This window comes from Rhinolophus sinicus, linkage group LG01 (assembly GCF_036562045.2).
Source record: "Rhinolophus sinicus isolate RSC01 linkage group LG01, ASM3656204v1, whole genome shotgun sequence".
NCBI lineage: Eukaryota > Metazoa > Chordata > Mammalia > Chiroptera > Rhinolophidae > Rhinolophus > Rhinolophus sinicus.
Genome location: NC_133751.1, coordinates 26,589,018 through 26,613,139, shown reverse-complemented (window position 1 = coordinate 26,613,139; position 24,122 = coordinate 26,589,018). Strand labels below are relative to the sequence as shown.

Sequence of the window (24,122 nt, the reverse complement as noted above, 5' to 3'; positions counted from 1 at the left end):
AAGGACAAGTGCCCAGGAAAGGATTGGATTCCAAGCCATAATGACGTGAATATGAAAAGTTAAGAATTACTTCTCAAAAGAACCAGATTATGTCATAATCATTTGTATCTTTCATACTCTTAAAAAATAACTTGTATCAATGAATGTGTTCAAGTTCTATTCTTTTAATAAAAGTAATTATTTTTACAGAGAGAGAGAGAGAGAGAGAGAGAGAGATGCAGAAGTCTGAATATTATTATGTGTTAGATTTTAAAAAAACATGACAGACCCAGTGAGACTTCTTGGGAAAGGCAAATTCCAGTTTGCCAGTTCTTGGTAAGATTCCGTGTTAAATACAGGAACAGGGTGGGGCATTGGGTCTCCTGGAATCAGAGGTCACAGTCTAGCTGCAATCTGTCTGAAAAACCATTTTAGATGATTTACACTGGGTTTAAAAATATTTGAACCCTAACTCTCAAAAAAAGAAGACAGTACATGTTTTTAAATCCTAATTTCGGTCTTCTCTCACAAACCTTGATGTTCTAGCAACACTGGGCCAGGGTTCCTGCCTACCAATAGTTGGCAGTACCTGGTACTTGAGTAATGGCTGCTCCTCTGTCGTTTAACACGGCCCCGGTTTGGTCTGCCCCACCCATCTATTACCTGCTGGAACCTGGAGGCTTTTGAGGTTTTACCCTTGCCAAAGGTATTTATGTTGGTGGAGGTGTCTTACGGGTGAAGGACAGTAGGAACTTTGGAAAATCTTTTTCAAGGCAAAATAGATCTGTGTCTGTTTGAAGGCAAACAGATGGGAGTATTATGGGATTTCTTTGGGGATTCTAATGGACAGATCTCTGCTCCCCTTGTAAGATGGCACCAGTCACCTCTCAGGTAGCTATCGGGGCACACATATTTGGATTACTACCTCCAGACTAAACTTCTCCGTGGCAGGAGACCCAATCTCATTCATCATGTCCCCAGTTTAGCACAGTGTGTGGCACAAAGTTGACAATAAATACCTATTAAATGAATAAAAGCACAGATGGCTGTAATGTTCTCCATCCTCTAAATTAAGCATGAGGAAGTATTTGCTTTTTAAAAAAGAGTAACTTAGTTCTCTGGATATCATCCCTTCCCACCATACATGAAAAATCTCCATTCTCTTTTCCCTTATGACGCTCAGGAAATTCACCTCCTACCAACCAGCAAACTAGATGGGAAAATCACTGGGCCACTTCTAGAGTCTCTTCCAGCACTTAATATGAGCCTTACAGGAAATGAGCTAAGAGTGTACCAACTGACCTCCAGTCGCATTACAAGGAGGAACACAGGGCATTAATCACTTGCATATCTGAGCAATATTAATCAGAGCACACCACAAAGTCAATGAATATCTCTTGTGTGAACCAGCTGCTTTCATTTTGCTAAAAGGACACTGGGTTTTCGGATTCCGACATACTTGGCCTGATTACCCCAGGATAATGATGAGCAAATGTTGGCTGTTCATAAAGCCTGCTTATAAACCAGGGATTCCAAATTCAGAAGCCCACAGGGCCAGGCAGGTAAGGGACGTGAGTGAAACTTGCTGGGTCAGTCACAAGGGACAGCCACTCCTCTGCTACAAATAGCTAAAGCTAATGCAGGAATCTGGGTCCCATTGTTGCCAGGTTTTCCCATTTTTTAAGAGAAGCCAAATATCTGGACTTACACAAACAGTGTAAAATTAACAACAACAACAAAAAAAGCCAAATTGAGCAGGCCAGATTGAGCCATAAGCCCTCAGGTTTTTGGACTCTGCTGTTTAGCCAGGTAGGGAATTAAGTTCTCCTTGTGAAGGTTTTTATAAAAGGCACCTAACGCAACTTGGTGATCTGTGACTAATAGTCACCCTCTCTCCAACTATAAAGGGTTCTGGGACCCTCTGAAAAGAAACTAAGTTTTACTTTTCTCTTGGATTTATTCTCAGTGAGGTACTTTGCCATCTTTACAAAAAAAGAATAATATTGATGTGAAGTATTTAACTCACAAAGCACCTATGTGGAAATGAATTAGTAATATTTACTACAGACAACATAACTCCCTTACAAGCAGCTGAAACTTGTGCACATTAGCATGTATGTGTGTGTGCACATGTGTGTGTGTGTATGTTTGTGTGTGTGCCTTTTTTTTACCATAGGTAATTGATATTTAAGAATGCTTTCTTATGTCAAATCGGGTTTTAGTAGGGTTTTCTTTTTTTCCTTCATCAAATAACCCTAAGATAGAAATGCATCCCTTGCCCAGAGCTGTTTTGTTTTCAGTGTGGGGAAGGAAACGGGAAAATTTTCAGGCTTTGATCCCTGGACCAGATTACTTTCCAACTCACAAAAAGGCCACAGAGAGGACATGTGAATAGAACAAATACTGAGAATCGGCATGGCTCAAAGCCAACGCAGTGGTTTAGGACCCTGTCGCTTGATTTTTTTGATAGTAATAATGGAAACACAGACAGTGATGTTATTACTTCCCTTCTGCCTGGGTGTGTCTTACTTTGTTGGGGAAAAAAGCTTGTGATGAAAAGTTGAGCCAACGCTGATTTTTACATTTTCATTTGTAAAGGGGAGATATGAATAGGTAGGGATTTTGTTAGCATTGATAAGTTTAACATCTATAGGACACCTGGAAGAATACCCAGTGTTTGGCAGAACTGAAAAGGTAGTAGGGAGTATTATTCCTGTTACTAGACCCTTTCATTTGTGCATTACAACTCTGACGCTCTGAGTGTGGCAGCCCGGGATCAGCAGTGACAGCGGCCCCCGGGTGCTTACCAGGAAGGCAGGACGTCGGACCTGTCCCCGGACCTACTGGTTTAGTTCATTTGGGCTGCTGTAATTAATCACCATAGACTGGGTGGCTTAAGCACAACTTTACAAAGTGAACTTGATGCTTCAAATTTTTCATGTTTTAAATGTCATTAAGTAGTGTTCAGAAACTTCAATTCTTTTGTACCATCTATATACTATTTGCTATATCTGTGACCCAGCTGCACCATTATTTACTTAAGACATACTTTGAATAGTCTTAATTTAAAAAAAAAAAAAAAACCACTTTAGCCTGCTCCTAAACAACTATATAATGGGTTTGATATCCTAGTTATATTTACTTCTAATATACTTTGAAATAAATAGTTAATTATTATGTTAGAAATGTCCTTCCTGTATGTCTAAAAGCATCCCGGCTATCCCTATGATAGACACATCATCGTTTGGACCACATTCTCCCAGGGGACACACTATCTGTAAGGAGGCTGTGCTAAGTGATTTAATAAAGTGAAAACTCTTTCTCTGATCTGAATAATCACTCTCTGTTTTGCTTTTTGTTTTCCTATTTTGTCCATTCACACTGAGGCTGCATGATGTAATGGAAAAGATTTTACTAGTCGTCTGATAGACAACTTTCTAGCATGTATCTGGGCTCAATTCCTTCTTCCCTTCTTTCTTAATTTCCGTCAACATCTATTCAGCAATGGCCACAGGCCAGGCCTGGTGCTTGCCATGGGAGACAAAGCTGAGGAAGACAGTTCCCTTTCCCTAGCTTAATAGAATGTGACTCAGCTAATGCAAAAGCAGCCCTCGGGACATCATGGAAGCACAGAGCAGGGCACTGGGCCGAGCATGGGGTCCAAGCAAGGCTCCCTGGCACAAAGTCGAGAATCAGCTCAAACCCAGAAGCTTGGCAAGGGGCAAAGGAAGAGAGGCAGCAGCAAGGGATAGCTACAGTTCCACTCCGAGAAATATACCCAAGAAAAATAAAAACATACGTCCATACAAACACTTGTACACAGCTATTGATAGCATCATTAATTATAGTAGCCAAAAAGTGGGAGCAACTCTGATGTCCATCAACTGAGGAATGGGTAAATAAAATATGGTACATCTATACAATGCAGTATTATTTGGCAACCAAAAGAAATGAGGTATTGATACATGCTACAACATGTGTGAACCTTGAAACATTATGCGAAATGAAAGAAGCCAGAAACAAAAGGTCACATATTATACAATTCCATTTATATGAAATGTTCAGGATAGGCAATATATATTCAATAGATTCTTATACATCTATAATGTGTAAGGGCAGAAAGTGGGCTAGTGATTGCCAATGGCTGGAGATGGGGGTGGCAAGTGATTGCTAATCAATGCTGGGTTTCTCTTTGAGGTGATGGAATGCTCTAAAATTGATTGTGATGATGGATATACAACTCTCTGAATATACTAAAAACCATTAAATTGAACACTTGAAATGTTTGAATTGTATTACGTGAATTATATCTTAATAAACTACTATTTTAAAAACACGTAATAGCTAACACTCTCGTAATCCAGGCACTGTCCAAGTGTTGTATGTATGTTAACCATTTAATTCTTATAATACCCCAGTGAGATAGGTACTATGATAGTCCCCAGTGGCATATACACATTTAACTTCCACTCTACGTGATCCTAGGTGAGGGACCATTAAAAGCTTCAGGTTTAGACTTAGACAAACCTGGGCTCTGTTCTTAGCCCGCTCTCTTACAAGCCATGTGACCAAGTAGGTAAGTAGCCTACTGGGCAAGTAGCTGGAGTGGTTTTGCTCATATGTTAAACGGCAGTACTAATAATGCATACCTCATAGGATTGGTGTTTAGTACGGGGACTATCTATAGTAAGCCTTTATTCACTCCGAGGCCCTTCTTTTAGGTAGAATTGTCACCAGTTTAAGAACTGAACAGCACTACACAAAGCGAAGCAGCAGGCAGCCTACTGCCACGGAGCCGTGAACAATTAGGTTATTATTTCTGCCAGTACAGAAATTTGTTTTCCACATAGAAATGGCCTGGTAAACTCGTGGTCTGGCATTCTACCTTTTACATAATGTAACTTAAAATTAAAGGTTTAAATGAGGATAAAAATATTTGCCACATGCACTAAACATCTGAAATGTTGAAGATTAGCTTTTTATTCCATGAAAATAAGCAGAAGTGTGGGATGGAGAAAGAAATGTGTCACTTCCCCAGCGCTGACCTGCAAGGGCAGAGTGACCTTACACAAGAAGAAAAATGCCAGTAATTTCCAAACTAATCTAATTTTACATTTCTGGATTTTTTATTTCATCTTGTAGCGAGACATACTTTATTCTTGGGTGGGAAAAAAACCAACAGCATTAGTGATAAATGAAGTTATATGAGTTTTGCTGGCAAACTCACACTGTGCAGTGTTAGAGCTCATGTACAAGGCTGAGAAGCAAATCAAAGACCACTGCAGGTGTGTCATTGCCCAGAATATTTCTTGGAGCAGAGTTTGTGACCAGAATTTTTTGGAAGGGGACGGGGAGTGTAACATATTTTTCTATCATGTGATTCAGTCTCTTCTTTCATCTCCTATAACTTTCCTTCTAACACTCAAGGAGCCCACTCCCCTGCTCCAACACACACACCCAGTTGCCACACTGTGGGAAATGTACCACCATCCATTCAGTTGTTCAGATAATCTTTGATTCCTCCTTTTCTCTCCCATATCTAGTCTATGGGTACATTTGGTAGGCTTCCTCCAAAATACATCTTGCATGTTTTCACTTCTCTCTGACTCCTTTGCACTGCTAATCCAAGCTATCTACGTCTGCCGCCCGGACTCCTGTAATAGTCTTCTAAATGCTCGCTCTGCTTCTTCTGTTGTCTCTACATTCAATCCTACACAGAGCAACCAGAGGGATCTTTAAAAAATACTAATCAGGTCAATCTCCTGCTTAAAACCTATCAATAGTCAGAATCCAAATACAAAGTTGGAATCTGAAAAGGTGTTCATCAGAAATCATCAGGGAAAGCAAATTTAAAGCTACAATGAGATACTGCTACACACCTGCTAGACTGGCTAAAATTTAAAAAATTAAAAAGACTGACAATACTAAGTATATGCAATGAGTTTGGAAAATTGTTGGACAACAGCTAATAAAGCTAAACATATGCTTACTCCATGACCTAGCAATTCCACTCCTAGGTATATATCCAGGATAAACAAGTGCCTGTGTCCACTAAAAGGTGTTCAAGAATATTCATACCAGCTTCACCTACAATAGATAAAGATTGGCAACAATCTAAATGTCCATCATTAGTACAACAGACAAACAATGATGTGTGTATATAACAAACTATGACAAGTAATAAAAAAAGAGTGAATTATTGGCACAGGCAACAATATAGATGACTGTCTCAGACGGACGAATGAAGTCAAACAAGTTTGTCCTGTCTGATTCTATTTCAAAGAAGCTGAGGTATTCCTAATCTTAGGCAAAACTAATCTGCAGTGATAGAAGGCCAGCTCGTGGCTCCTGGGACTTCACCTTTGGTAGGCACTGGGGTCTCGAATTGATTAGATTGAGAAATGGCCTGAGGGAATCTTCTGAGATTTGGAAATGTTCTATGTCTTGAACTGGGTGATGGTTTCATGGGTGTGTGTGTGTGTGTGTGTGTGTGTGTGTGCCCAAGAAGTACACTTTCTGCACACCTTACAGTGTATGTTTTACTTCAGTTTTAAAAAATCAGTGTCGTGCCAATGCACGTGCAATAGAATTTACACGTGATGTCATGATCTGGCTCCTGGCTGCCTGTCCTCACCTCAGTCTTCATGCCCCTTGTTCTTTATGCTCTTGCCACACCGGCTTCCTGGTTTTCCCCCAGACACGCCACTCCCTACCCATTACTCCACATGTGTTCTTCATAGGCCCTACCACCATTTGAAATTATTTGATTATTTATTTATTTCCTACTCTCCTCTTCTAGAATGTCAGCGACATGAGGGCTCCATTTTATTCACTCTCCATTCCCAGTGCCTACAATGGGGCAATTGTAGTACTCAGATGTTTGTTCTATGAATTCACGGTACAATCTTTAAATATTTGTAAAAAGTTACACTTCTGAGTGTTTACAATATCTTGATATTCTTAACAATATCTCAAATGAAAGATAGCTATTATGGCCATTTTGTAAATATCCTACATGACAAATATATTCACTTATAGCTTCTAACAATATTTATTCAATGTTCACTACAAGCAAGGTGGATTTAATTAGTATTATATGGCACTGCAATGAGGGATTAGAGAGGGGGAATTAAAAGTACAGGAGACAAAAGAAGATACAGGAGTAATAATTGAGGGACTATGTCCTAAAGCTGGCCTGCGAGTAGAAGATCATTGCTTCATGTGAGACTGAGAGGAAAATATGGGTGGGGATATATGAATTTATTGGTGAGGAAGTGGGAAATTTTGAGTTTTTACTTGGTAGCTTCTATTTCCTCTGAAGTAAGAGGCAAGGTCATGTGCTGAAAAAGAGAAAGGAAGGAGTAGGCCAGGGAGCTCGAGAAACTGCAGCAGTTTCATGTTCTTCATGCTCAGGGCTCATGTTCTTCAGAGTATGGGCACCTGCTCTGTGTCTCCCAGGTTGAAGGAATGCAAGATGGCGTGGTGGCAAGGCAGGAAGTGAGGGAGCTGTGGGTCCTCATATGATGTGGATGAAATGGTAAACATGAGGAGTCAAGAATGGAGATGAAAGGCTGTGACGCCAGGAGGACTTTGGGGAAAGGAAGAGATTAAATTGCTATTGTTACCATCTAGATCAAGATGGCAGAGCAATCACACAGAACATCTAGATCAAGATAGCAGAATGATCGTACAGAAACATCTAGATCAAGATGGCAGAATAATCACAAAGAGAAACGTCTTTCTTCTTTCCAAGCACAAATGAAAACATTTTGAGCCAAAAATCTAATGATACCATGGGTATTTGGGGAACGTGGTGAGTCAGGAGGGAAGTTAACTTGTTCTAAATGTCTTGTCTTGGAGGAGGCTAGAAATACGGATTAACTATTGACTTTGCTAGGAAAATATAAATTTAAGTCTGCTGAAAACCACTAAATGGTGAGAAATAAAGTGTGTAACTTTCAAAGTTGTTGAAGAAAAAGAAAGGGAATTAGGAAAACCTGACAATCAAAAAAAAGGCAAAAGGGAGAGAAAAAAAGAACAACTTTCGTAAATTAGAAATTATAAAACGCCAGAGATAAGTTATCAGATTTCTAATCACAATGAAATGTAAATATTTAAACTCATCTATTAAAAGACAGAACTCTTAAATTGTTTTTTAAAAAAATCCAGTTATCCATACCATTTACAAGTCACATATCTCAAACAAAATAACTTAGAAAGATTACAAATAAAAGGATGGGAAAAAGATATACCAGGAAATTAGTAACCAAAAGAAAGCTGGCTTAGTAATACTAATATCAGATAAAATAGATGTTAAATTAAAAATATTTCTGGGAATAAAGATTTTATACAGATTATGCAACTATTCACCAAGACGGTATGACAACCATAAACTTGTATGCTTTTACTAACACAACTTTTATGGAATGTTGTCATGCAGCAGCCTAACCATCTGTCCCCTCGTGCCTACCCCTAAAGAAAGGAGAGTCTGTGAGACGGATCCTTTCAGGGCCTTTGCTCCACCTTTGTGCTTACACCTTATGTCTCTCTGTTTGGCCTCAAAAGATGGCTGGTCAGTCAATGATGGGTAAGATTCCCCACGTGGGGGACAACCTAAGCCAGGCAGAACCATGTGGGGACCACCAGGAGAACTCATGGGGTCAATAGAGGTGGGCACAGTCCCCCACCTCCCCCGTAATAAGGAGAGCTTCTGCCTCTGTGGCTACATTCCTTCCCACAACCTGCTTGGGGAGTGATTCAATGATGTGATAACATCAGTTCTCCTTCTATTCTTATCAATAAGTTTCAGCATAAAGGTTTTGTCCTTTGGGGAGGTACATACAACAATTATTAAGACATCATGGGACTTTCGATTCTGGCTGTTTTTAGGCAAGGGTGATTGGTTTGAATCAGTTTTCTGATATGATGTATGAGACTCACAGACAGTGGAGAAAACAATGCTACTTCCTTGTGTGTACATCAATAAAAGCCACAAGGTGGCCCGATTCGGGGCTCTCAGTCCTTTGAGGCTATGAGACCCTTGGTCCCTATTGCACAAATTTCTTGATTTCTGTTTCTTTCTTAACCCTTCACCGCCCCTTCTTGTTCTCTCACTGCCCGGGTTGTGCTGGATGTGACAATGGAAGACACAGGAAATTGGCTCATTCAATACCACTCTAATCCTTTGTACATTGTAGTAAAAGCTACATTTCCCAGTTTCCCTTGCAGCCATATTTTCTATGTGACCAGGTTTCTGCCAAAAAGAGATTTAGAAGGTGAAAGCAAATATTATGATGTGGTGACCAAGGGGTCCTTCTGGCAGGAAGGGTGATAGAGGTGCTTGGTTCTTCAGTGACAGTGGGTTCTCAAATCCTGGTTCTAGCACTGGACGGGCTAAGTGGCAGGCAGTGGCTGGCTGTGGCATTCGTATAGGATTTGGACATTTCTCCTGCATGTATTGCTCATAGGACTAACTAAATGTGGCTCCTAAGCATCCCTAAAATTCTGTAAGCTACCTCGTATCCTATAATAAATCCCTTTCTGCTTAAGCAGGCTGGAATGTATAACATGTGCTATGTCAGAGGTAAGGCCCAAGCACTTATTGGATTCCAACTGTGACTGAGGCAAAGTGTGGAATCCTTGTAGGCTTTCTAGAGCAGGTGAGAGCTGCAATATGAGCTGAGGTATGACTGGGAATTAGCCAGGTAGAGGAAGAAGGAGTAGGAGGGCTTAGACGAAGAAGGAACAGCATGTGCAAAGGGGGAACCCTGGAGATGTAGACCTCTAATTAGTTCAATGTCCCTAACAAGGATAAAAAGTATGGAGTGATGAAAAAGGAGGCTGTAGTGTGTTAGGGGAAAATCACAAATGGCCTTGCATGCCAATTTGTAGAATGCAACTGCTGTTTTTTTTTGTTTTTTTTTGGTCTACTCAGCATCTTGGCTGCTTCTCCTACCATCTTCCCCTCTCCTCTTCCCACCCCAATCTATACACACACATTTCCTTTGGGGAATCACTCGAATCAAGTGATTTTGATGAGATGGCCAATCACACTAGCCCTTCTTCCTGGTGATATGGAGAGTCTTGTTCCAGGTCTGACCATCAAGGTAGCCATTCCTATGACCATGGCAATTGGTCTAAGGTGAGCCCATGAGTCAACCCATACCTATCAGAGTCTTTCCCAGGGATTTTAAAAAATTAGAACTGGCTCACAGTGTTGTAGATTCTGATAGTCATGTTCTGCCCCCTACACCCTACCCCCAAGGAGAAAGTCTATCTGTGGTGGAAGAGAATGAAGTCAAATAGAAAAAACTAACAATGAGAGATGGAAGGGGAGGGAAGATAGAGGGAGAGACAGAGACAGAGACATAGTTGTAGCAAGAACAAATCTTAGGACCCAGGGTCTGACCTCTCCACAGCTGCTCTAGTTCCTGTAGCCCTTGTCTCATGTTAATCAAATACCGACCAGTACACCTACTCATAATCAAGTTGCTTATACAATTTGTTTATATATATATATATATGTAAACATTTTCCTCCTTCCTCCTCCTACTCCTCTCCTCTTCCTTTTTCTTCATTTTGTTCATAATATTCCATTGAATTTACACATATTTATTTTTTTACCTATTAGGATATTTCCAGTATGTCAGACATTGATGGCTAGGGTTTAGACAGGATAAAATGAGGAGGCAGGTGTGGCATGCTGCTTGCCAGCGGCAGGGAATCGCATAGAAAAGGCATGGAGGCGAGAAAGGAACATAAGCTGTTTAAAGGTGAAACATCCAGTTTGGCTGGATTGAAGGACAGCGGGAACAGAAGTAACTACAGAAATAGTCTCTGCCTTGTAGTATACTAATGGTAGGGTAGATTAAAAGTAATAAAAAACGGTGCAACTTTTTATGAGGTTTATTGCTAAAACCTGATCAAGAAGTGGATGGGGACAAAAATCACCGGCAGTCCCATGGGAACTGCAGCATGCTGTTCTAAGAGCTACAGGTTTCAAGCGTTGGGAAGAATTGCTATGCCTCTAATGATCTTAATCAGCACTGTGAGGATTTGATATGAGGGAAACTACAGAAAGTCAACCAAATATGCAAAGTGAAAACTTGAGAGGAAGGGCAGTTAACCAGGTGGAAAGACCGAATTGTACGCAACTGTCAATTCTTAAACTCATGGATTTGGTTACAGTGTGTGTAGGGGATGGGTGTTGGGGTGCTTCTTCCCTACTCCTCTGGTTTGTATGAGGAGAGGGATTCCTGGTCCCTTGCTACAAATTACATAAGAATATAATCTGTTGTAACAAAGGGATCATAATCAATGCAGGAAAGCATTATTTAATAAGTGATAGTGAAGCAACTGGTTACGTGTGTAGGAAAGAAATCCAATGTAGATCCTCTTCTTAGAGCTAACACCATAACAAATCCAATATAAAGACAGCAGAGTGTAACAACTCACATCAAAAAAGTCTAGAAGGAAAAATGTGATTTTTTATTAGATACCAGGAAAGAGAAGTGCAAAGAGGTTTGGGGGTACTTTTTAAGCTTAAAAGTGTTAGAAAACATTTTTTAAAAGAAAAAGTTAATGCACTTGACCGAACAATCATTACAAATGTCTATAGGTATCTTACTCCTCTAATATATTCTCAATATATTTACAAAAATTTGCATAATTATGAAAGAACATATTATATGAATTGCTCATGCAGATTAATTGAAATCAACAGAAATACAATTTCTGAACACATAGCTCAGCTCAGGTCTGTGTCTGATACTTTGCAAACATTCAGTTAAAGTGGACATCCCCAGTTGGTCAAGGAGGAAACTGAGGGTCAGAGGAGTAAAAGGTCTTGCCTAGCCACTCACCTAAAGGGCACATGCTGTTTTTGCCTATCAGACATCTGTTCCCGCCCCTCCCAGACCCACCCAGCCAGGTTTGTAATCATACCTTGATTTCCTTCAGGTAGCCATTCCCACATCCCTCTCGGCACAGAAGATGGATCCTCAAGGGTCTCAGTTACTGAAGTGTGGTCCCACTCTTCTTACCATTAAGTTTAAAAATGGACATCTGGCTAATCATGTGAGAGGGCCCAATCATCTAGGTGGTTTTGGAAAATGATTTCTCACACTTATAAACAGTCAATGCCTTTCTTGCCTTCCTTGCTCTACCATTTTGTATTCCTACCAGGATTACATGAAAATTTAATCAGTTGCTACACATCTACGTGGGCGCTTGGATTGCCAGCTTAGGTTTTTTTGTTTTATTTTGTTTTGCTTTTGTATTTTAGCCATTCTAATAGATGTGTAGTGGTATTCTGTTGTGACTTTAATTTGCATTTTTTCTGAGAGATGCAAAAACATACAAGCAATACCAAATGCAGTAAATGTCAAAGAAATTAATGGTATTTGTGAATTTAAATGTATTGATCTTTTTATTTATTAATTTTCTACTGTTTTTTAGATTAGTAAGTTCCTTCCCAATGAGAAATCAGAAAATAATTCAGTTATATTTTTAGAGTGTATGGATGTGATGTCTGGAAGTGCTGTATACATCTTGTGATTATTAGAGGTGGGACAGAGTGTTCATGGGGAGAAAGCCAGAATCCTAATCATGCTTGCCCTCCAGGAGCAGCTTAATTTGGGGCTCCATCTTATGGGAGATAGTACATTTCCTTATTATTTAGTCCTGTTGAGTCAGAGTATTCCATTGCTTGCCACAAAAGGCCGTGTAATAGAGCAAATGAGTGGAAGAACTGAGATCTGAACCTAATTCTAAATGAGAATATAAGCTATTAACACACACATGGAAAAAAGATTCAACTTCACTAGTAAGCAAAGAAACGTAAATTAAACAAGATTGAGCCTCCATTTTTTTAAACTAATACATGATTTTTTTTAACTATTACATGATTAAAAAGTTTATATATATATAAGTTTATACATATAAACTTTTTATATATTATATATGTATATATACATATATATACATATATATGTATATATACGTATATATATGTATATATACGTATACATACACTGTCATACGTTGCTGGTATTTAAGGATGTAAACTTGTCATGCAGGGTGGCACGCGGGCTCTCTAGTCCCCCTCCCCACATAAGAACGCAGGACATGGTGATACCAAAAAGGAACACCCACGGAGCCATAGATAGGGGAGTCATACCACTATATTCTCACTGGCGGCTGGGTTGGAGACACAGGAAGCAGGAGCCACATGATCTGCAACCTGCCCTCTGTTTTTCTGCCGAACAACCAACCTCACTTGCTAGCTGCACTCCGCCGTGCTAACTGCAATCCACACTTGCTAGCTCAGCCACCATCTTCTTGCTAGCCCCCATTTGCTGCTAGCGTAGCCATGGCAGTTATATTAGTGGCCAATGGCTCACTGGTTACAGCTGACGGCCAACTAGCCACAGCTGATGGCCATCCGATCACAGTTGATGGCCATTTACTACCTGAGTGAGCACCTTTTCACGCGACGCCAAGAGCCTGGAAATTGCACTGCTGGCTCTGTTCCCACAAAACTGCCATAGCTTTTAAAAAACAATAGCAGCTATCATTTATTAAGTGCTCACTACATGACAGACACTATTCAAAATAAGTGAACTGATTCAACCCTTAAAACAACCCAATAAAATAGAAATTGTTATCTTCTGTTTAAAGATCAAGTTCAGAGAGACCCGTTGAACTTGAGTTCTTGTAGGCACAAAGGGTGGTTCTCAGGGGCCCTATCACTCTGCAAGTGAACCAAACATGTGTCAAGGAGACGAGGAAAACAGGCACCAAGAAAGCGAGAAGATAATTTAATAGAGTTTGAAATTTGATATTCAAAAAAATAGCATTGAAGTAGTCCTCACAGGGAAACATTTATTCATTAGCCTTCCTTACAACATATTTTCAGCTGAGTGTTGTATTTGAGTTACCCATTGCGGAGAGCAGGTGGCACCCTACAACCTAACCATTAGTGAGGGTCTCACTACAGCCCATTGAGCCAGGACTCAACCCAGATCTGACTCTAAAGCCTGTGCTTATAATGAAGACTACTGGGACCCAACTTAGACAGCCATTTAGCAAATTAAATCAGTAGCTTCAAAAACATTCATATTTCTTAATCTATTAAATTAAATATTGCGAAAAGTTGTAAAAGCACTAAGAATAAATGTATTGAAGGCAGAGTTCTTAATAGTCATAACAAATCAGAAATTAATACATATGTTTGACCATAGGGGCCTTGTTAATTAAATTATGTAATGCAAGCATTAAAAAAATCTTTATGAGAACTTTGAAGTGGGAAATTGATTACATCTTGTCAAGCGGAGAAAAAACAACATAGAAAAGTACTTATGAAAAGTAATTAGAACTATAAAAAACGTTTTTAGTGTGTATAAAAAAGAAACACACTTAAAAATGGTAACAGAGACTGGATCTTGGCATAATGAGTGATTTTCTCCAATTTCCTATATTTTTTGTAATGAGAATTTTCTCTAATGAATATTGCTTTTAGATTAGAGCAGAAAAAATCCTAATAATCTTTATTTTCAAAGAGGCACAAAGGTCTTGGAAATGGTCTTTATTAGATAGTAAAAATTACTGAGGGATGGAGAGGCTTCACATGAAGTTATCATTGTGATTCCTCTATGTTCGAAGAAAGTCTAGGAGGAAACACCTGCACCTATCCTTTACTCAGTTTTCCAGTACTACCTGATGTCAAACACTTTGCCCCACTGTCAACTCATGTGATTCAGTATTTGGCTCAGGAAAAATGGTCTTGGTAGACTTATTCAAAACATATATACTTATGAAGCATCTTGGTAGGTTACCTACGTTTCTGGGTCACTAATACCTGAAAAATCCAGGGAGGTGCAGAACTCTTTCAAGCTTGAAGGAGCTGAATAGCAAAAAAGTAACATATCATGGAGTAAATCTATGAAGCTCATTATTGTAATTTATTAAAACTTACTCCCTTTTTTTGGAAACACTCTGTTTACTTGGTATCTATGTCATCCAGTGACCTCCCTGGTTTTTCTCTGGTCATCTCTGGCTATTCCCTCTGTCTCCTTTGAGGCTCTCCACTCTGCACTTATCCAAAATATATATGCTTGCTTGTCTGTCCCAGGCCGTCTGCTCTTCTGTCTACAACCTCACCTAGACAACTTCATCTATTTTATTAGCTCTTGTTACCCTCTCTATAGAAATCATCTTCCAATAGCCCCTAAAAGCTGGTACTTAATAACTTAGAAATAGGTTCAATATAAAAGTTTTCATTAGCCTTCATTTTTTAAATAACAGATGACGCTCAGAAATGGTTAACAAGGAACAAATGTATAAACTAATGTGTTATCCTTTGATTATCTTTTCCATTAATCTGACTCTCCAATCGCTGATGTTCCTGTGTTAAAATACATAGATTGTCTATTGCTTTCAATGTGCTTCCTCTGAAGTTGTTTCATCATAGACGTAGCAAGTGTCAAGTCAATGTAGTACTTTCAAAAATTCATTTGAGAAATCCAGATGTTGAAGAACGCATCCAGGCGTTATAGCCATCCCATGGCTTCCCAGCTGGCCATGCCTCAGGGAGGGACCAGAGAAACACCTACTAAGTAGGATGTCTACTCCTGGAATGAATTCAGGTATAAATGATAATATGATAATCCCCAAATTGTCCTTCCTAAGCAAATTCCACTTTTCCTTGTAAATGGTACAGATTGTGTTTGGTCCTCATTGTTTTGCATTGTCTGAGAATCAAGGCATTTGTATTTTCATCCCATCAAAAGATTTGCTACAAGGTTCATCAACCACTTCTCTTTCTCCTTTCCCGCCCTCAGAGGTCACTCTTAACTCTTTAAGGCAATTCTCTCTCAACTGCACAAGCTAAGTATTGTTACATTCCCAACCCTCTGCCCTGATTGTTGTGTTTGTCAACAAATATTTTTGAGTTCCAACTATGTACCAGAAACTGTGTTAGGCACTGTGGAGTGCAAGAAAAACAGAACAAGAATCTTCAGAAGTAAAGCACAATTCTGTCCCCTTCCTCTAGCTTTCAGGCCTGACCTGAGCTGTCAGCCACGATCCCCAAATACAACTGCTTTGTGGTTGAGCTCAGGCTCAAAACCTATCAGGGTCTGATGCTAGTTATTTTGTTCTTTAGCGCAACCTTTATTGCAAACTTGAACTTACTGACATGAAGTTAGGTATAAAAAAACCTGAATTCAAAATTAGACATTTCAAATATTCCCCAGCTATCCCAATCTAATGCTTTAAATAGTCTTCCTTCTTAGATCAAATACTCCATTTTCCAAGATCATAACTAGCCCATTGTCATTTGTGCCCTCTTTCACAGCAAGTTAGAGAGTTTGATGATCACCGTTATTATCAAATACTGACACTGGTTTTAGCCGTTAGACCAATTTTTAAAATTTGTTTTTGCTCCAAGATGCAAATAAAGGAGAACAGATGTTATTCTGCATTCATTAAAAAATAGCCTTGCATTTGCCTCCATGAATTTCATACTTAGTAACGTGTGAAAGCCCCTCGTAAATAGTAAAGGCACAGAGCCAATGCCACCCATTCCAGAGCACGGAGGTTCTGAGGAGAAAAGGCGGCCCAGGCAGAGCTGTGACCTCCCCCCAACCCCCATCGCCAGCAATGCCATCTGCAGCGTGCGGCTGGCCCCTCTCCAAGTACTCACCCCTATTTTAAAACTTTTATGGGACTGCTTTATGAAAGCACACTCATTCCATATGCAAAGACCCAAATACATATGCACACCAACGGCCCTATGCATGCAAAATGTGCAGATGGGCAAAGGAAAATGAAGCCCGGGTTTGGCACGAAGACAAATTATTAACCCCGGAATTCCTGAAAGCCCACATAGGAGTCCTGTGGAAAACCAGTCTTTCTTAGAACTGGTAATGGAAGTTATTTTAGATTTCAGAAATTGTAGTCTTTTATTAGACTGTAAGGTGTAAGAAAAACACCTTTCAGAACTTTACTTTTTTATTTTTCATTGTTCCCATTGAAAACAAACATCTGAAAGGTCACAGAATTTCAACCAGCAGCACCATCACCAAATTTGATCTTTTCTTCATGCCTTTCACCAAATATGGACCACAATGTCCTTAGCTGATATGGTCCAAGAGAACCAAAAAATAGGCTTCCTTAAATTAGCTAACAGCTGTATGATTCTTTTTGGGAATGGAAAGTGGGTAGAATTGGGGGGTAAGAACTATAATACATTTTAAAATATTTACTATTCCCATAGTATTTATGAATACGTGATAGATCTTGCAACAGGTATACCAAGCCTTTTTATTAAGATTATTTATTGCAGACTAGCTTATAGAATTAAAATGCTTAGATTTTTCAGATCATATTTAGGTCTAAGGGCTTCCAGAATTAGAGTCAGCATTTCTTTTTCCCTTTCCTCCCTTTCTTTTTTTTTTTTTAAAGTTTAAAAATAAATTTTATTGGGGAATATTGGGGGACAATGTGTTTCTCCAGGGCCCATCAGCTCCAAGTTGTTGTCCTTCAATCTAGTTGTGGAGGGCACAGCTCACTGACCCATGTGGGAAACGAACCAGCAACCCCGCTGTTCAGAGTTTGCGCTCTAACCAACAGAGCCATCCAGCGGCCCTGGCCTCCCTTTCTTTTTTTTATTGAGATATAGTTAACGATAATGTTGTATTAATTTTAGGCATACAACATAGTGATTTAATATATGTATTATTATGAAATTACCACGATAAGTCTAGTTAACATCCACCACCACAGATACAATATTTTTTCTTATGATGGAACTTTTAAGATCTACTCTCTTAGCAACTTTCTAATATACAATACAGTATTGTTAACTATTAGAGTCAATATTTCTGAATGAAGATACATGCAATTTATTTTATTGTCCCCAAGAGAATCCACATGGAATCAACTCAGCAGACTTACTTATTTGTGAGGCACTAGACTGAAATACAGAAAACTCACCTACTCCACAACACTTCTTCAGCTTGTCGCCTCACACCATCGATGATGTCACAACTCAAGAAATCCTTTTGCAGGCTAGTGAGAGCCTTATACATACCTGTGCATTTTTCTGTGTCTATTACAATTATCAATATTCTTCTCTAGAATCTAAGATCCTGGAGGGTAAAGACTGTTGCTCCAAGTCCCTAGCACCTTACTTTCCATCTTCAGGGAAGTCAGACATTAATTAAGCAGTTACTATAGGTTTTGTTGAGTGTTAGGCTAGAGCAAGGATTGCGTGTTTTCAAAGAATGTAACCCGGAGCCTAACCTAGTCTAGGGATCAGGGAAGGCCTCTTAGAGGAGTAATATTTAAAATGAAGACTGAATTAAAATTACTTAAGAGATAAGACAAACTTGACTTGATTGACTGAATGAAAGGTTTGCAAGAGCAAGGATAATGCCCAAGTTACATGGGCAACTGGATGTAAATTGAAATAAGAAACAATGACGAAAGAACATGTTTGGGAGTGTGGGGTGAGATAAAGAGTTCAGTCTTAGCATTGAATTTGAGTGTGTTACTGAGAAGTTCAACGGGAGCTACGCAGGAGGCAGTGGGATACAGGAACAGCCAGGAAGCTGTTTGTACTCTGGGAGTCATTAGCATTTGGGTGTCAGTAAAAGCCAAAAGAGTCGATGGGATTGCCCAACAAGATTGGGCAGAGAAGGATAAGGACTGAACCAAGGAGAGGAAGCCTAGGGGAAAGGGGAGGGCAAGGCGGATAAGGAGAAAGCTAGGAGAGGACAGGGTGGGGGCCAAGGGAAGGGAGGCTTCCAGAAGGAAGAGGGGGTCAACAGGGTCAACACTGCCGAGTCAGAAAGTAGGATTTGGCAATGAGAGGTTCTTTAGTGACCCTGAGACGATGGAGGGCAGTGGGGAGTGAAGAGTACATGAGCCAGATTACACAGGGAGAGGCAGGAATGAGGGGTCAGAGAAAGGGGGCAGCAAGTCAAGTGTCGTGTAGGGTGTCATGCGGGGTCTCTGCTCCCGCTCCCCACATAAGAACACAGGATGTGGCCAGGCCCAAAAGGAACACCCACGGAGCCATAGGAAGGGGAGTCATACCACTGTGGTCTCACTGGAGGCTGGGTTCACACGACGTGCGACCTGCTGTCCGCTTTTCTGCCAACCGACTGATGACTCTCCTCCACTCTGCTCTTCTCTTCCCTCCGTAGCCGCAGCAGTTAACTAGTGGCCAATGGCTCAATGGTTACAGCTGATGGCCAACTAGCCACAGCTGACGGCCATCCACCACCCGAGCCAGCACCCCTCCATATGAGGCCGAGAGCCTGGAAACTGCTCAGTGGGGCTCTGTCCTCACATCAAGTTTGACAGTGAATGAGGACACGGGGGTAGCTGAGGGATAGGCAGTTTAAATCAGTGTTTCTTAAACCCGGTCATACATTGGAATCACCTGGGGATCTTTAACAAAAAGTTTGATAACTGGGCCCCCACCCCTGGCAATTCTTACTTAATTGTTATGAGGGGCAGCTTGTGCACCAGGCATTTTTAAAAAGCTTTCTGGGTGATTCTAATGAGTAACCAAAGCTGAGAACAATTGGGATAGAAAAATAATATATTTTAAAGATGGGAGTGAGTTAAGTATATATAAATGCTAAAGAACAGAGCCATAGAGAAGGAGCAGCTGAAAATAAACAGAGGCAGAGATGACAGTTATTGACGTCGGGGCTCCTGGGAGTGAGGTGAGAGGATGGACTGAGCCAGGTAGAGGATATGACTTAGGAAGAAGGAGAAGTACTTGTTTTATTATGGCAGGAGAAAGGGAGGAACACAGGGGTGTGGGTCGAGTCAGGGTTGAGGTTCTACTGGCAGGGTGATGAGGAGACAACGCTCTAAAGTGGCCTGTGTTCTCTGTGAATCAGTAAGGGAAAAGAGAGAGGGAGTGGGGAAATGAGCATTTGGAGGAAAACAGAGAGGACTTGGCGATGCTAAGGGGCCTGCTTTAGGTTAAAGACCTTGAACTTGCAGTGTCAGAAGTATGAGAAACTGATGGTTCACAGCAGAACATTAAGAAATATGAAAACCGTACTTCCCTAAGCAAGAGGTTTACCTTCTTCATATCACGTTGTTAGGAGAATTCAAAGTTGTAAAGCTAAGACCATGGGAAGTACTGGGTTGGGGGTGGGGACATGCTTGCAAATGAATCAATGAAACCCCTTGTAAATAGTTACATTTTGTAAATCCAAAACAAATGAACAAACAAAAACTCACATTGACATAAAAATCTTATATCAATAATAGAGAATATCAACAGCATTCTACATATTTTAAATGAGTAAAAATTAAATTCTCTATATTTTTAACTGTTTGCTTTCTAAAAACGTTGCAAGATCTCCCTCCCCTGTATTTTCAGTGAGATGTTTAGAAATCCATTCCGCAGACAGACTGCGCTCCCCTCACTTCCCATAGTCAGTCTAATCCAATACCCATGGCCTTTCTGGTTTTATCACTGAGTGACTTGGTATTTGTGTAGATGCAATCTGAACATTTTGAAGTTGTGAAAAAATAATATATCTAAGTGAATCGATGAATACTTGAATTTTCTGTAAGACCACTTCAAGCTGATGAGTAGGATAACCAGCCTTCCATTTTGGCAAGGAACTGAGAGATTTCCCTGGCTGCAGGACTGTCACTGTCAGTGCTAAAACCTAGAGAGTCCTGGGAAAACATGCAGGGTTGGTCACTGAATCCCTCCCTCCCCCACAAGAATCCCTAACTCCCTGTTTAGTGACACGTGCTTGCTGTCATGTGGCCAGAAGGGGTCTGTGTGCCATGTGGGAGGCAGGAGACCAATGTGCTGAAAGGAGACACCAAGCATTATTTCAAGACCACAAACTCTTCTATTATCTTCCTCCTGTTCTATTGGCCTCTTACTGTAGGGTAGTGAAGCACCCACACAGGGTTAACCCCTAAAACCCCTGTCCGTTTTTCTTCACCACCACTGTTTCTTTGAGGAGGCTGTTCTGGCATGTTTGGGCTCAGAGACGTCTCCTTTTGGTTTTTTTCTGTTTGCTTTTGTTTGTTTGTTTTGTCTTGTGGCGAGTGTCCTAAGGCCTCTTCCCTTCTCAAACCACATTTCTTTTCTCCTTTCATCCTCAGATAAGAGAAACTAAAATCAAGCACATGCCTTAACTATCAGGCCAAAACACTTCATGATTAAAGAATTTTAACCATCTCAATACAAAATGGGTGCTTTGCTCTTTAGAAACGGAGAACCCTGCCTGACCAGCTGCTTCTGCCCTTTGACCATGGGAGCCAAATCTTTATCAGGAAGAAACTCTGCTTTCTTCTTCATTCCACCATGTGCTTTGCTTAGAGCCAGTTTTTAAATGATCAACAGATGAAAAGTCACATTCTTGAGGGAGAACAGAAAAGCAGTTTGTACAATGGATTGAAGAAATGAGTTTTATCTGTATGAAATCCTCAATCCATGTGTGTTGGTTTGATGAATAAATGAAGACAAAACAAGTTTCTTTAATGATAACAAAGTTTCTAATCGCCTTCACTAAAATGTCGCAAAGATGCATATTGCAGCCCTAGGTGTAAAGCTCTGGATCAAGACGGTAGGGTATGTAAGTACAAGTGAAGCAAGACTCTCGTCATAATAATAAGCTATAATCGCTTAGTAGAAGGTGGTAAGATGAGGAAAGAAAATTACAGAGCAGAGGTAAGACCAGAAGAAGTTACTTCAGGGTACCTTTTCCACAACCACATGGTGAGTCAATCCAACCATAAAATAGAAAGGTGTTGAACATTTGGAGGGAGGACGAGAGGGCAAAAAAAGTGGAGTGAATAAATTCTACAGATCCTGTGTAAAACAGAGTGAGTGCCTGTTTCTAAGGAGAATATGGTAGCTCATATTTTGGTTACTTTTAAAAGTTATTTCCAGATTTCTTGTGGCTGAGTCTCGATACAGAGTCCATTCAAAAGAAACATGAATGTGTCTTTTGAAGCCTTGAAGATTATTGTTATTGGTATTTTTAAAGAGCCAGTCTAGACACACCCCACCTTACAGAAAGCATCCCAGAAATCCTCCTTGGCCATAGTTATTTTCTCCAAAGCTCTGTATTTATGGTGGCGCCTAAAAAAATCTCTTTTACTCACTCTGGTCCTTGCAGTGGTCCCACTCCCACTCCTCCTTTACCCCACGGTCTTTTCCCCAGCTGTAAGCGACTGTCAGAATTCCCGTCCTTAATTGCCAGCTCGCCAGGCTGCTCTAGGATTCTGGAGAACTTTGTTCTTTCCCCATCCTGGTCCTTCTCGCTTCCCACAGCGCAGACTTTGTAGAGTCCTCTGGGACGTGTTGTTGATCCTTACCTCTGACCATTGAAAAAAGACTGTGAAACATTTCTGGCAACCACATATTTCCACTTTGTTCTACATTCATTGCTGGTTGGATATAATTCTCTCTGGGGACAGCTTGGGTAGCTGGGGACAGGTGAGGCTCAACTTAGAGTAGAAGTGAAGTGGAGGTAAGGGATGAATTCAGGCTGGTGTTCCTTTGGGTCAATCTGCTAGATTGATGAAACCCTGAATTCGTCTATGTTAAGATTTGATCTTGTTGAATGGCATCCTAAACAAATCTTGTCTTTTCTCCGTGAGGCCAGTGCTAGAGCCCTCATGTTCAAGTTAATTCTTCGTGGCTTCCCACTATCCTCATTCTGTTATCTTGGGCCTTATAGAATGTAGTCCTTTCCCTTCACCTTAAAGCTTGATGTAGTTGACCCTAGAGCGGTCTGTGGGACTTGTGTGCTAGTGCTCGCATGCTTTGGCTCAGTAGCTGCGCTTAGTATCTGCATAGGAGCCTGTGCCACAGAAACGGTTAGAGATGCAGGCAACTATTTATTTATACCTAATTTAGATTTACTTACAATAGTGAAAAGATGGATACAATCTAAATGTCCCCAAATCAAGAAATGGCTAAAATTTTTTGATAACTTATATGATGAAATATCATGTATTTGTCAGAATTCTGATATCAGAGAATATTTAATGACACAAAGTATTTCTAATTTAGTTTTAACTAAAACACAAGTACGAAAAGTCTATTTGAAGTATGATATCAATTTTGTGTGTGTGTATATATATGTACATGTGTGTCTACATACAACACACACACAATTTGGTCGCCCTGGATAGTAGAAATATAAATATTTATTTATCTTTCTGCATTTTATCATGAACATGTTTATTTTATAATCATAAGCAAATAAATATTATTTGTAAATAAATCAAAAAGAGTAGTTTTTAGCAGAGTAACTGACAAAAAAGGAAGCTGGAACAATCTAAATGGTTAACAATATGGGAGGGTTGCATAAGTGAAGGTGCATTCGTCTATCCCATGCCCCTGAGGACTATACGTCCCACCCCTGGCTCCTGCCTCCTGAATGTTTAGGAATGTACTTGGTTTCTCAGGCCTGGAATCACTTCCGCCTGCTCCTCTGCCCTTTCATGGTGCTGCTGCTGGTGATGATATGACCATCGACCTCTTACCTGCTCATACATGATTCTGCCGGCATTTCTTCCTTGTTTGGAGAACCCCACTCCTTCCACGCAGTTCAGTGGAGGTGTCTCTTGTGCAGCCCACTAGGTGTGGTCCCCAGACACAGCTTTGCCAATCAGATACTCTCTCCCCCTGATCGCGGTGATTGGTTCGGTGTAGGCAACCAGAATGCCCGCTGGTAATCTTCAGGAGCCTTTAGGAAACCTACTATCTCCATCTCTGGAATCAAGAGCTGTAAGCCAGAGCATCATGTGACCAGCTTTTTTTCAGGAAAATATCCCTCTTGTTCATATTGGAGAAAATGATGCCAGCACACACGAGCAGGGATGAGAGATGACAAATAAGAAAGTCGTAAAGACGTTGATTGAGTCTCTGTATTCAGTAGTGGTGAAACTTTATTTATTTTTTTACCTCAGTTAATAAATGTCTCTCTTTTACCCCTCCCTTCTCCTTTCCCTTCTTTCCTTCTTATCTCTGTTTTTATTGTTTTTTCTATTGTTGATTTTTTTCTTAACCTTCTTTGACAAAGCACTCTGTCACTTGTAACTGAAGGAGTTCTAACTCAAACAATTACCATCCCTTCATC

General features: G+C 40.3%; 1 protein-coding gene across 1 annotated transcript in view; it reads right to left on the bottom strand.

Annotated features, from left to right (window-relative positions):
• The window catches only part of TIPARP (TCDD inducible poly(ADP-ribose) polymerase), a 116,110-nt gene extending 92,224 nt beyond the window's left edge, over positions 1-23,886 (bottom strand). The window contains exon 1 of the mRNA XM_019731964.2: positions 23,527-23,886. The gene's annotated coding sequence lies outside the window, so the exon portion shown is untranslated. The remainder of the gene's footprint in view (positions 1-23,526) is intronic.
• Positions 23,887-24,122: the final 236 nt, after the last annotated feature.